At 40.8% G+C, this 13,210-nt stretch overlaps 1 protein-coding gene across 1 annotated transcript in view; it reads right to left on the bottom strand.

The window, feature by feature from the left end:
- Positions 1 to 12,741, bottom strand: part of LOC106088890 (acetylcholine receptor subunit alpha-like 1) — a 133,407-nt gene extending 120,666 nt beyond the window's left edge. The window contains exon 1 of the mRNA XM_013254598.2: positions 11,703 to 12,741. The gene's annotated coding sequence lies outside the window, so the exon portion shown is untranslated. The remainder of the gene's footprint in view (positions 1 to 11,702) is intronic.
- Between the last annotated feature and the right edge of the window lie 469 nt (positions 12,742 to 13,210).

The following is a 13,210-nucleotide window of genomic DNA, read 5'->3' as shown; positions in this document are numbered from 1 at the left end:
GAAAGGTGGCTGGTATTTCCGTATATGATAGTTTTTCCATTACGGCTAAACTAAAAACTAATCTCACAAATCTTGATTAGTTGAGACTGGCTAATCGCCGTCGAGAGCACATGAGCGAGGCGCCGAGACTGCGATTCTGAGGCAATGGTCGAGAGATGAATGGACCGAGGCATTAACATTACACTCACACACACACACACACACACATACACGCACACTACACAAAAACAAGGAACTAAGAACATGTTCATGAAGTGTCTAAAGCCCTTGGTGGCGTCTGCATAGCAAGGGAATGAAACGAAATGAAATGTTTGTTTTTACAATAAAATATTTATGTATGAACAAGTATGAATGCCCAAAGAGAAAGGGAAGTAGGCCTTACAAGAGGGCTAGAAGACCTGCTAGCTGCATTATAACTTTATGGAAAATGAACATGGTTTTATATATATATGAGTTCAGTCTGATGTATTCTCGCTACAATCTTCACACACACAGAGAAAACAATTTTTGATCTATAAGCTGACTTATGATCATATCTCGAGCCTATACACAGACACATTTTGAGCAGAGGGTTGTTTATGATCTTCTTACAGATAGGCTGGAGGCATTAGCGAAGCCAGTTCAGCTTTCTGGGTGGGGTGGCTAAAAACCTTTGAACACCCATAACTTTAGCAAATTTTATCGAAAACTGTGAAATTTTTTTAATTCTGGGGGGTTTTAAATTTTTCTGCGGGTGCTTAGCCCACCCCCAGAGGCCTTTCTACTTCTTTATTTAGTGCTCGTTTAAATGAAAACAAGTTTCCTTATCGTTCGATTTCTTTAGTAACATCTTTTTCATGCCTTCTACCTGGTTTGGTGCATTAATGCGTTGTGTTCTATACTAAGGCCTTAAAAAGGGCCTGGTTATGGGCGAGCTAACCTGTTTTCCTTATCATATTTTATAGACATGTGTTGGTATGTGTGTGTGTTTGTGTTTAGATTTAGTTCAGCACACATCCTTTTTTCGTTGTTCTTGCAGACTTTAGACGCCATTATGCATTGACGGCGTCCCCCAGTCATGTCGTTATGCATACAAAGCGCTCCCCGCATCCTTCGCAGCCCAACAGGCCACAGTGGCCAGTCATGTTGCAGGTTGGTTGGAAAATCATGCAAAGCAGCTGCAGCGGTTGCCGTCTACATCTACATCTAACATTGGATGACGTTGACAGTCAGCCCATAAAGTTCGTTGGCAGCAGCAACAATGAGCGTTGCACAAGCATGGCCAAGTGACGACTATAATCTCGGCATTCCATTCTCATCTTTCAGATTCTCCGAAATAATGGAAACGGAGACCATTTGTTATGCATTCCAACAAAAGCCAAACAAAACGAACTGAAGCAAAGCAAAGAATGTAAATGGAGTAACTTAAAGATTTAAAGACTGGCAAACTTGGACGACTAGTTTTGGTCTCTTCCATTTCGCCAGCCACGTCGATGGAAACGCTGAACTTTCCTCCGAATATGATACGAGAAGTAAAACAAACAAACAAATGAGACTACTACACGAACAGGGACACATACAAGTGTTGGACTCCACCAGGGGTAAGAGGAAAGCAGGGAAATTGAGTAGACAAAAGATTTCGACTGGCATTGTTTCGTTTTATTTTCAGCAATTCTGCTGATGACCATTGTTAACTCATCCATGCCAAAGCCATCGCGTTTGTTGTCGTAGTTCGTTGTTCCTATTGTGAGCGCTATGGGGCAAACGATACATTCAAACACACACACACACACTCAATGATGCAGCTTGCCTTCCTTTTCTCCTTTCTCATCGTTTAAGCATTCGATGTATATCTACCATCTTATGAAAGAGGGGCGTATAGCGGTAGTGCTACTTGCAAGATGCACTACTACCTGTACTAAAATCGAAATAGCCCCCTTTTACTGGCCAACACAACAAAACAAAAGGACTTGATGTCGCGTTTTATTGAGCATCTGAGGCAAGCAAACCAAACAGATAAAGGAAATGATTTCGCTGTATTGCACACAATTGGGATTTTTGTGTGTGTTTTGGCTGTTGAATGGCAGACCACCACGTGTCTCAGTGAAATGGCCCATAAAAGGTTCAGACGTTGGCGGTTAAGTTGAGTGATGAACGCTGTGATTTTTACCTGGTTTTCTCTTTATCCTCCAGTGATTGTTTGGTGATTTTTTAAGAAACATGAGATTCAGTTTTTATCTACAGTTTTGGAATCAACTTTTACAAAGGTGGAACATTAATAACGACATCAAGCTCCATGAAATGTAGCAGGCAAAAGTTGGATATGGATTAAGATTTACTTATCGCAACTAAATACCGAAGGAGTTACATGGAGAGCTTCCAAATGAGAAAAGTGTGATCTACTAATGCCTGCCTTAATTGGAAGTGTCACATTCAGGAGCGTACTGAGAAGACTCACAGATGTTGGGCACTATGTAGACGGGCCATAGGCTCGAAATGGGGCTTGAATCCGAGGATAGTCCACTGGCTCTACAGGAGCGTGATTACGCCAATACTTACTTACGCCTCAATAGTTTGGTGGACAGCTATGGAGAGAAAGTGCAACATAACGACCATACAACAGGTTCAGTCAACATGTTGTCTTGTCATAGGCGGAGCGATGAGGACCACGCCCAATAGGGCTCTGGAGACTATTCTAGATATCCGATTCATTGACATACAGATTAAGTGTGAGGCAGCCACTGCAGCTATGAGACGAAAGGCGATGGAAGAATGGATTGAGGATGATACAGCTAATACCATCGCGGTACAATCGAGGCGACGGTAGGAGACCTGGAAGAAAGGGGAGAGGTTTCCGATCGGATACCTCAGATGAACCTTGAAGTCAAGTGCGAGGCCCTACTGCCATCGGCACAGCCTTGGATTGACGGAACCCTAGTATTGCCATCCGTAAGATCATGTTACACAAATGGATCAAAGCTAGAGGACAGAGCTGGCCTTGGGGTTTACAATGAGAACCCAGGACTGAGATCTGTTTTAGACTGCCTGACCATTATACGGTCCTACAGGCGGTGATCCGGGCTATCACGGAATGCGTGAAGTGGTGTGTTACTAACGCGAGGACGTCGAGTATGAATATCATAACCCGAAGCCTTTCGGGTCGACGCAGTTCGAATTAAGGTAGTGGGCAACGAATGCGCATGCAACATTTTGGAACAGAGAAACGGTCGGTAGGACGGCGAAACACCTATGGGGGGATTCACATCGTGAGAAGACAAGGCTATTACTGAAAAGAAACAAGCAGGAGGTCAGTGTAGCTATTGGTATCATAACGGGAGACATAGGACTACGAGCTCACTTATGTAAATTCGGTGCGGCAAGTGATAGCATGCATGTAGGGCATGCGAGGAAGATGATGAGACGTTGGAGCATTTCCTTTGTCATAGCACTTAGGTGGAGACACAATGCCAGTCATGAACCAACTTAGGGGAGTTGTATTGAAAACAATTAAGGGTTTTGTAAGTAGCACGGAATTTCTAATATAAAATTTTCTTTTTAGAGGTTACTTTATAGTTTTTAGAGCGCACGATAAGCCAATTACTGGCTTAGGTGTATGTCCATTGTGGCATGGGGTGGATTAATATCTGCATCCTCTTCCATTGTGATATTGTGAACAGGAAAAGGAAGATCCATTAAAAACGCTTTAAAAAGCCCAACAATTAGTTAACTTTAACATCAGCTTATTCAGAAACGTCCTTTACCGGGGAAAGTCATCCTAAAATTTTGTACACTATCGTCATCTCTCGTCATTTTGACTACGACCTATTTCTAGGCGCTGTAAATTACATCGTGAGCAAAATTTATTTAAATTTTTATTTAGTTCATTTTTAATTAATACCAAACAAAAATTATAACAATGTTTTATTAAAATAGTTTTAATTTATCATTCCACAGCCTTCTTTCAATTGGCATGGATCAAAAATAGAATCGCTCCTCGTCATTTTGACGAAGTGAGATTGTCCAGGGTTAAAGGAATGAGAACCTGTCCAGGGTTAAAGAAATGAAGTAGAACTACTTCTGCTTAGCAGTGCGGGACACACACACAATATGGTATTTTCTTCCTAATCGTCCCCTCACATCTTTAAAGTTGGTACTTGCAACACTCAGTCTATCAGCGTGTTTTTCGATCCAGACAGTGTCCTGTCATTGCTGTACCCAGCGACAGCAAAGCCGAAGATCTCTTCAGGTCTAGATTGCAAATTTTGCCCATGAACATTCCACTAAGAAACAGGGGCAAACTTCTCACATATCAATGATTGCAGTCCGATTCAAGTTTAAGCTCAATGATAAGGGAACTCCTTTTTATAGCCGAGTCCGAATGGCGTCCCGCTGTGCGACACCTCTTTGGAGAGAAGTTTTACATGGCATAGTACCTCACAAATATTACCAGCATTAGGAGGGGAAAACCGCAGTTGAAAATTTTTTCTGATGGTCTCGCCAGTTTTCGAACCCAGGCGTTCAGCGTCATAGGCGGACATGCTAACCTCTGCGCTACGGTGGCCTTCAATGCAGATATAATTCAATGCAAATATAATTCAGCTTCGCTTTTGAGATGACCCTTTCAACCAGACCGAAACCGCATTTTTACTAGATCGTGCTTCATTCGAATCAGGATGTCACACTTAAGCGTCATGTTGAGTTCATTTAGCCGATAATTCTTTAAACATTGTCATAGATTCTTCTTTGGGGTTTCCCCTCCCAATGTTGGCAGCATTTTTGAGGTACTATGCCATGTAAAACTTATCTCCAGAGAAGTGTCGCACTGCGTCTCGCCGTTCGAACTCGGCTATAAAAAGGAGGTCCCTTATGATTGAGCTTAAACTTGAATCGAACCGCACTCATTGATATGTGAGAAGTTTGCCCCTGTTCCTTAGTGGAATGTTCATGGGCAAATTTTGCATTTGCATTGCAATATAGAGAACCAGCGGGGAGTGCTGTTCGATTTATTCGCATTGAACTCAACAATAAGGCATCTCCTTCTATTGATGAGTACGAAAGATTTGGCCTAACTTAGTACTGACGTTTTCGACTACTGAATATGAGTAACTCACAAATTTCTTGAGGGAATAACCACCGTAGAAAAAAAATTATAATCTTCTCGCCAGGATTCGAACTTAGGCGGACAAGCAAACCTCTACCCCATAGAAGCTGATTTGATTTCTTATTCTACCATAGCCCGATTTTATATCTTCAAAGTTATCCAAATGTAAACTTAGTCAATGTAGGTAGTTGAAAACCAAAATTTGGCACACCTGAACTTACCACGCATTTACTTCATATCGTTCACTATACTTGCACCGGCCTTTTATGATGGCTTACGCTTTATGAGACCCCACATCCCTCAAAAAATTGATGGTTATACAAACTTTGTCATTTTGTTTGTTTATTTGTTTTTAATTTTATTCTAGCTTGGCCCTTTTTATTGGAAAATGTTTTTCATTTTCATTTCTTCCATAAACCTAAGGAGACAAATTTCGTTGGCCATTTAACTTGTTGTTGTTTCTTGTTACAAACGTACGACTCAAGTTTTTAGGGAATGCCTCAAAGTCCTTAGGTGGTAGCTCAACAACTGATTGCCAAGCCCATTGTGTGGTGATTGACCTGAGCTGAAGCGTTCTTCACACATGACCCATTAATTGATTTCCAACAAAGACTTCACTCTATCAGAAGTGTACAAATATGCCCAAATGCGTGCAAGTGTGTGTGTGTGTGTGTGTGTGTTTGTATACGAAAAATAGTTAAAATATTTACAAAAGTTCTTCGCTCAAGCGAGATGGGGGAGACAAGTGATTTTCAAGTCTTTGAAAGTAGAGACAAATGGAGGTTGGTGGGGTTCTTTCATCATCGCCGATGAACAACAACATCCAAGAGGCTCTTTCAAGAGCTTCTTTTTAAGAGTTTCAATTGACGAATCAAGGCTTGCAAAAAGGATGCAAAGTTGTAAACTATCGATACAAAGTACAAAAACACACATCAAGTCAAAGTGGCAAGGCAGACACTGTGGCACACACACACACACACACACCGAAAGGAGCACACGTTAGTCACATGGAATTCATAGGGCCATAACAAAGTTAGAGGGCAAATTTGGGCTATGTGCATTCACCTCTAGAAGGCCCTATGAGAGAGCTACAAGGCCTGTTTGATGCATTGCAACTTAAAGTCGAGCCCATAATCTGACATAGATCGAAGTGGTAACAGTTGGGTTGTTTCATTTGTGAGTCTATCATTAAAAATCAGCCTATCAGCCGTTTCGCCACAATCCGCAAAATGTACCACAATCTCGACTTTATAAAAATCGTGACCGTTTGATAATATGTATAATGTATACTAATAAGCATTCAACAATGCCTAGCCTACACTACGTCAATTAAGGACCTTGTTCATTAGGGTGATGACTTTTTGATTTTTTTTAGTTTTTTTTTTCAAAAATTATTTCGAATAAACGAACTTTTGTCCTTTAAACTCTAAAATAACACGAACCCCATTAAAATGTTTAAAAAGATCACGCTCAAAGCACTTTGAATCATTTTGTGCGCGAGGTTTTTAAAACTCATCAAAATATGATACAGGGATATGCGGTTGTAAAAAAGTAATCATTCTAATGCACCGCTAGCTATGATCGCCGATGTCCGTTCTCCAATCGCTTTCATCGATCCTCGCGTCAAAGTAATCTCGATTTGTATCGGGATAACCTTTTTGGAAGCGGCTTCGAACTTTGGGAATGGACTGACTGACTAACCATCGTCCAGCCAAACCACTTAAAGCTATTGTAGAATCATGACATTTTTCACTAATTGTGGTCTTGGGTCACGGAATAAGGCTGGATTTTGTGTATTTGTACGTTTAGGTACTTAAAAGTACCAAAAAGTAAAAATGACCACATTATTGCAATATTAGTCCAAATCTAAGTTCGGCTAGAGGAACAAATGTTCTATCATAGCCAATTAAAGTAAAGTAAGTCCAAATCGAATGAACATATATATATGTATATAGATATATGGGAGCTATATCCAAATCTGAACCGATTTTTTCCGTTTTCAATAAGCATCGTCTCTAGGTCGAAAAACATGCCTGACCAAATTTGAAGACGAAGGACGACTTATACAAATTCACATGGACAGACAGACAGGCAGAAAGACATAGCTAAATCGAGTCAGAAAGTGATTCCGAGTCGATCGGTATACTTATCAATGGATCTAGTCCTCTTCCTTCCGGGTTTAACAAACAAATGCAGTGTTATAATACACATAATTATAATTATTCGGGCTGCCAAATCTTCATTTGTGGTCCGATTGAAAAATTTTTAAGAAGAAAAAAACAGATTATGATTGACTGGGTTGACGCACATAATGGCTGCATTTTGCTGAACCCTGTACGGCCTGGGAGACGGGAGGTAAGGTTGGTTTTAATCCCGGAGGTTGGACAACTGAGACACTCTTTGCCCTAGGACTACAAGCCAATTAGTCTCTCATCCTTCATGTCGAAGACCCAAGAGACACTGATTGAATTTTGGTGAAGTGTGTTGATACGATGCCGAAAGACTGAATTATCAACGAATCACTAATGGAAGGCTTGTTTAGGAGGATTGTGACCAGAGGAACTCGGCAGCGACAGATTTTGTCCCCTTTTTTGTGGCTTCAATGGGGTTCTGAGGACTCTCGAAAAGTAGAAAGCGAAGTTCGTCGCCTACGCAGATGACGTAGTCCGTAAGTTCAGGCTATGTTTTGATCTAGCCCCCCTATTGACCGATTTGCCGATTTGAGATCATAGGCCCATCAAAGCCACATTTGTTATCCGATTTTGCTGAAATTTGAGACAGTCAGTTGTATTGGGCAACTCAACAGCCTTAATCAGTTTGGCCCAGATCGGTCCAGATTTATATATTGTTGCCGTATAGACCGATCCCTCGATTTAAGGTCATAATTCCATGAAAGCCTGAAAGCAAGAAAGAATTGACTGAAATTAGGGCCAGGGATTTGTGTTAGACCTCTCTACATATTTCTTCAATTAGGACCAGATCGGTACAGGTTTGAATATAACTGTCATATAGACCAATCTCTCGATTTAAGGTTTTGAGCCCAAAAAAGGCTCATTTTTTGTTCCATTTCGCTTTAATATAGGACAGTGAGTTGTGTCAACATATTTTTTTTCTATCAGCCAACACGCAGGGGATGTCCCCTATGAATGCAGTGCATTGCGTTGGCGAGACGAAATTAGGAATCGGAGGGGGGAAAGGATGTAGTGCTTATTGAAATTTGTCTTAAATCTTTGGATGTCAAAGTAGGTGGGAAAAACATTAGCCGGAAGTCGATTCCACATGCGAAAGTACCGTACCGGGCGAAATAAGAATTCTCTCTATAATGCATTGTGCGGTCCGCTGGCCAATCAATTACAAACGGGTGGGAGTTCCTGGAATATCTAGTATCCGTAAAATGTCTTGACGATCAGGAATATATATACTTTATGGGATCTTAGACGAATATTTCAAGGAGTTACAAACAGAACGACCAAATTAGCAAACCCCCATCCTGTGGTGGAGGGTATAAAAATGCGAGCTAGCCACATTTCGAAGTGCATATCAATGGATGAATCAGGTGGCTTCTATACAGTTATATTCCACAAATTAAGATCATCTCTTCCAACAGAAGTTCTAAAAATGTCTTAAGTAATCAAAGCAAGTAACAGGCAACCATAAAAAGTAGCATACCCAATTTTTTCAGCAGACTTGTGTACTCAAAACTCCAGATTTTGTTAGTGGAAATAGCAGTTAGAAATGCTTACTAATACAGCAGTCCTATGTTTCCTGAAACAGCAGTAATGTCTGCTTTTCCATTTTCAGCAGACAAAAACTGCTGTTTTAGCAAACATTTTTGCTGTTTTGAATAACAAACTTGGTTGAGTGTGGTTAATTTTGAGTCATTTTCCAAAAATTTAGCAATTCATGCGGAGACGTCTTAAAATCTTTTAGGCTGATCTAATATTATGTGATTTTTGAAGGCCGATCTTTAACTTATGTATATTAGAGTGTTCCAAAAAACAAAAAATATTTATTTCATACCCTCTATTTTTCCTTTTGATCACAATAAGCAAAATACGTCATATTATGGCGATCGGTAAACGATAACCAGTGCCGCCACGTCGTCCAAAGATGGATGTAGTGCTTTCTGAGGAATGCAGTTGAGTATTTTAGGTCCCAGCATGAAATTAGGAAACTTAGTACCCATTTATATGGAATTTGTTACAAAACCACAAACTATACCCTGCACCACTACTGCGGCTGTGGTAAAATGCGTGGTTCGACTCAGAAATTCTTGCTGATTCGGCTTAGCCATGTCCGTCTGTCCGCATATTTGCAATGGAATGCTGTATTAGCTCTGCTAAATTTTATCAAAATCGAGCGGTACATATATATGTATATAACTGGGAGCTTTATGTAAATCTGAACCGATTTTCACCACAATAAATACCGTTTGTCCCTAGGCTAAACAATATATATATATGTCCCTTATTTAAAATTGGAGTATATTCAGTGTGGCCATAGGGCATCAACAAACTCTCTCCATCTGGCTCTATGTTTGGCCAAAGCCTTAGCCTGATTCCACGGTATATGGATTGATTCCAACTCTCTTCTCATGCCGCGGATCTATGCGTTTTTCGGGCGTCCCCTCCTTCGCTGCTCTTGTTCCAGTCTAGCATACTTCTCGCTATATCATCGCGCGGTCGGCGTAGGATATGACCCAACTAAGGCGAAAAAAAACTATTGTACAAAATTTCGTGATGATTGGACAACAAATGCTAACTATAGCTTGATAACAAAACACGGACAGACAGACAGGCGAATTTGCACGAACATGGCTTAATCGAACTAGGAACAAATTCTGAGTCGATTGATACACTATTAACTGGCAGACAGACCGGCGAATTTGCAAGGACATGGCTTAATCGAACTAGGAAGTAATTCTGAGTCGATTGATACACTATTAACTGCCAAAGTAGTGGTTCTAGGGACGTAATATCCCTCGATGGATCACAAGAGAATTCACTATTTCCAATTTTGAATGCCATCATCATGATATGATCGTATTTTGCTTATTAGGACCAACAATGGCAAGTTCTTCCTAATTTGCAGTATCATATTTTGAAATCTGATTCTTAGGTCAAAAGCTATGCGGGTTAGAAATCACTATTTATTCACTTTTTTTTAAGTTTCGAAGCGCAACGAACAAAACATTCGAAATTTGAGGTAAATGAATCAATAAAGGTTATTGTTGAACCATTCCTGAAGGAGATGTATGTGTAATGCCTTTTGAGTTATTAAATGTAGAGAAGAAAAACTTAGATTCGCTTCTTATATGGGTACTAATGCAGCAATAGGTTGTGTATAATTTTTTAGGCCTCATAAAAGGCCTTGGTGGTTCTTGGAGAACTTCTCTATTTTCCCGCTGGTCTTGTATACACATATACACATGCAAAAAAAAACTCAAACGTTGAAAACACAACGCATTCACAAAATACAAAGCCACAAACAACAATCGATTTGTTGCAAATGCTTTGCCAAGGAGGAGAGAAGAGATGTAAGAGGCTGTTTTTGAATGAGCCAACGAGGTGGTGGTGGCAAATGCAAATTTTGTGTGTTGCGAATACCTCTGGCAAGTGAATAACTAACAATGAACAATGAATAACGAGACACTGTGATTACCCAGCACTGGCTGGCGGGCTGACTGACTGACTGACAGTGTAACGGAATGGACGACACAAAAACAAAGGTGGCTACAACAACAGGGGACCAAGGTATTTATGTGTTAGGCAGAGGATAAGAAAACAAAACACACATACACAAACAGAAGCAGACCCAGAAACAGAAACATTCGAATTCAGATACAGATCGACAAAACACACCAACACATACAGATACAAGCACACACATGGGGTATGGACGGTGGAAAAACCTGTAGGAAGAAAGCACATGATGTCGATACTAGGGGCCAACAGCAGCAACACGCAGCACAGATGTTGTTGGCCATGGTGCGTACATTTCCATGGCTCTCAAAAGCCAAAGCGAATGCGAGAATTCATTCGCTTTACTTCGTTTTTACTTTGCTGGGTGCGTGCGTGCGTGAGTGCGTGCCACTGACAAACGCAGTGTGCCTGTATGTATGTGTTGGAACGGATGCGGGTGTGTTGCTGTGTTGGTTGGTTGGCGAAAACAAAACACAAGACAAGTTATGTTGGGGTTAAGAAAATTCCAAATGAAAACTCTCTACGGAGGAGGCCTACACCCGAAAATCCCATATCTTCAGCTGCGGCTGGCTTAGTTCACTGGCTGGTGGCTGATGGCTGGTCGACAAAAGCAACAATTCTCCAAAGGCTCAGCCAGACGACGACGTGCGTCATATCACACACACACCATACAAGCATCAAGCAGTCATTTTACAAATTCACATTTTCCTCCGTTTGTACTTCGTTTTGGAGTTTGTTTTCTTTAAAAAGGTCCTGGCCGTGTGCTTTCTCGAACGGGGGACCTTCCAAATAATTTTTAAAGGATATACCAAAAATAAAAAAATAAAATAGCCAAGCACTAAAAATGAAGTTTTGAGAAGGTGGAGCTGGGGAGATGGGGGGGGTCAAGAGAAGGGAGGTGTATCATCATGTGTACATACATTGATTGGGCGAGTGGTCTTTTGTTATCGTACGTCGTTTTTTGTGTTTTTTTGTTTTTTTGCTTTTCTCGTGGTCTGGCTTTTAATTTCTCTGTTGCTCCTGCTAAGGTTGCTGATGCCGATGCTGGTGCTACTGCTGTTAGTTTTCCTTGTCTCTAGTTGTCTAGTTGGTTGTTGTTCGTGTAGTAGATTTATTTGTACAGATTTTCAGTAATCCAACGGCAGTAATGGTTTAGATTTTGGTTTTTTTTTTTGTTTTTTATTTGTTTTTTTTTTTCTGTTGAATTTGTTGTTGTTGTGGTTCGTATCAGTTAATACTGAATGTTGTGTGTTTCACACCCCAAAACGAGGATTTCGATATACTTGTCGAAGTATTCGCCGTAGTTGTCGTCGTCGTCGTCGTCGTCGTATGTATATTTTTTTCCGTTTTCCACACTTATTTCACTTGCTTTTCCTACACACGGACGCACACACACTCACTAACTCACTCATTCACTAACTCACTCACGGTCGATAGTCTGACTGACTGACTGGCGGATAGACAGACAGACACACTGGCTGGCTGGCTGGCTGGCAGTGTTGTAGGGCACTTCCTCTTTGTTTTTTCTTCTTCGTCGGAATTTTTCTTTCTTTTTGGATTTGGCTTTGATTCAAAAAACTCAGCTCGATTAAATTCGTTTCGATACGCAATGATTTAGACTGACTGGAGGCTGATTTGCTTCTTCTCGCTGTGATTTTTTCTTACTTTTTTTTTCGCGTGACTTTCTGTGTGTGTTTGTGTGTGTGTGTGTATGAGCGAGAAAGTATGGAACGTTTTGTTTTGTAACAAAAATGACTTTTTATGATTTGTTGTGCTTGTGTTGGTTGTTAATTTTTTTTTTAATGCTTTCTATTATTATTTTTTTCTAAATTTTTTTTGGCTTGCTTCTATATTTTCTTTGGCTTTCTCTATTGCAATTATAAAAAGATTCTTGTTCAACGACACACTTGGTACACGCAAAGTTTGACCAAAACGTTTTCTTCAACCCGCGGGCTCTGAGGCAACTACTGCCAGCTTGCGTATGGAGCACAAACGGTTTCACGGCAAAACAGTTCAGTGCAAAAACACGGCTACAAGCTACACTCTACACCAGCTACAAGGGAGCATCCAGCCTATGAGGACTGTGGACTATTGAGGCTCTCTTTGTCGTCCACGGCTCTCATTCTCTCGTTCTTTGGGCTGTGCTTTTTCGTTGGCGAAACGCACCCAAATGGATGCTGTGCGCATTGCTGTTAACCGAGTTTAGGATGCGCTGTCTTGCTCAACGCTCAACGTTACCACATCTACAGGAGATGGTTGCTCTCTGTTTGTTTACTAACGTTTCGCCTTTGCCGTGGCACCTTTTGGGTGCCCATAACAAAGTCTCCTTCATCCTTTTTGTTTTTTTTTTTTTTTTTGGTTTATCCTTTCCAGAGCAGTTTGTTGTTGTCGTGGTCGTGGTATTCTCTTCCTTTGTTTCCATTCCTTT

Source organism: Stomoxys calcitrans, chromosome 2 (assembly GCF_963082655.1).
Source record: "Stomoxys calcitrans chromosome 2, idStoCalc2.1, whole genome shotgun sequence".
NCBI lineage: Eukaryota > Metazoa > Arthropoda > Insecta > Diptera > Muscidae > Stomoxys > Stomoxys calcitrans.
This window is presented reverse-complemented; position numbering and strand designations above follow the sequence as displayed.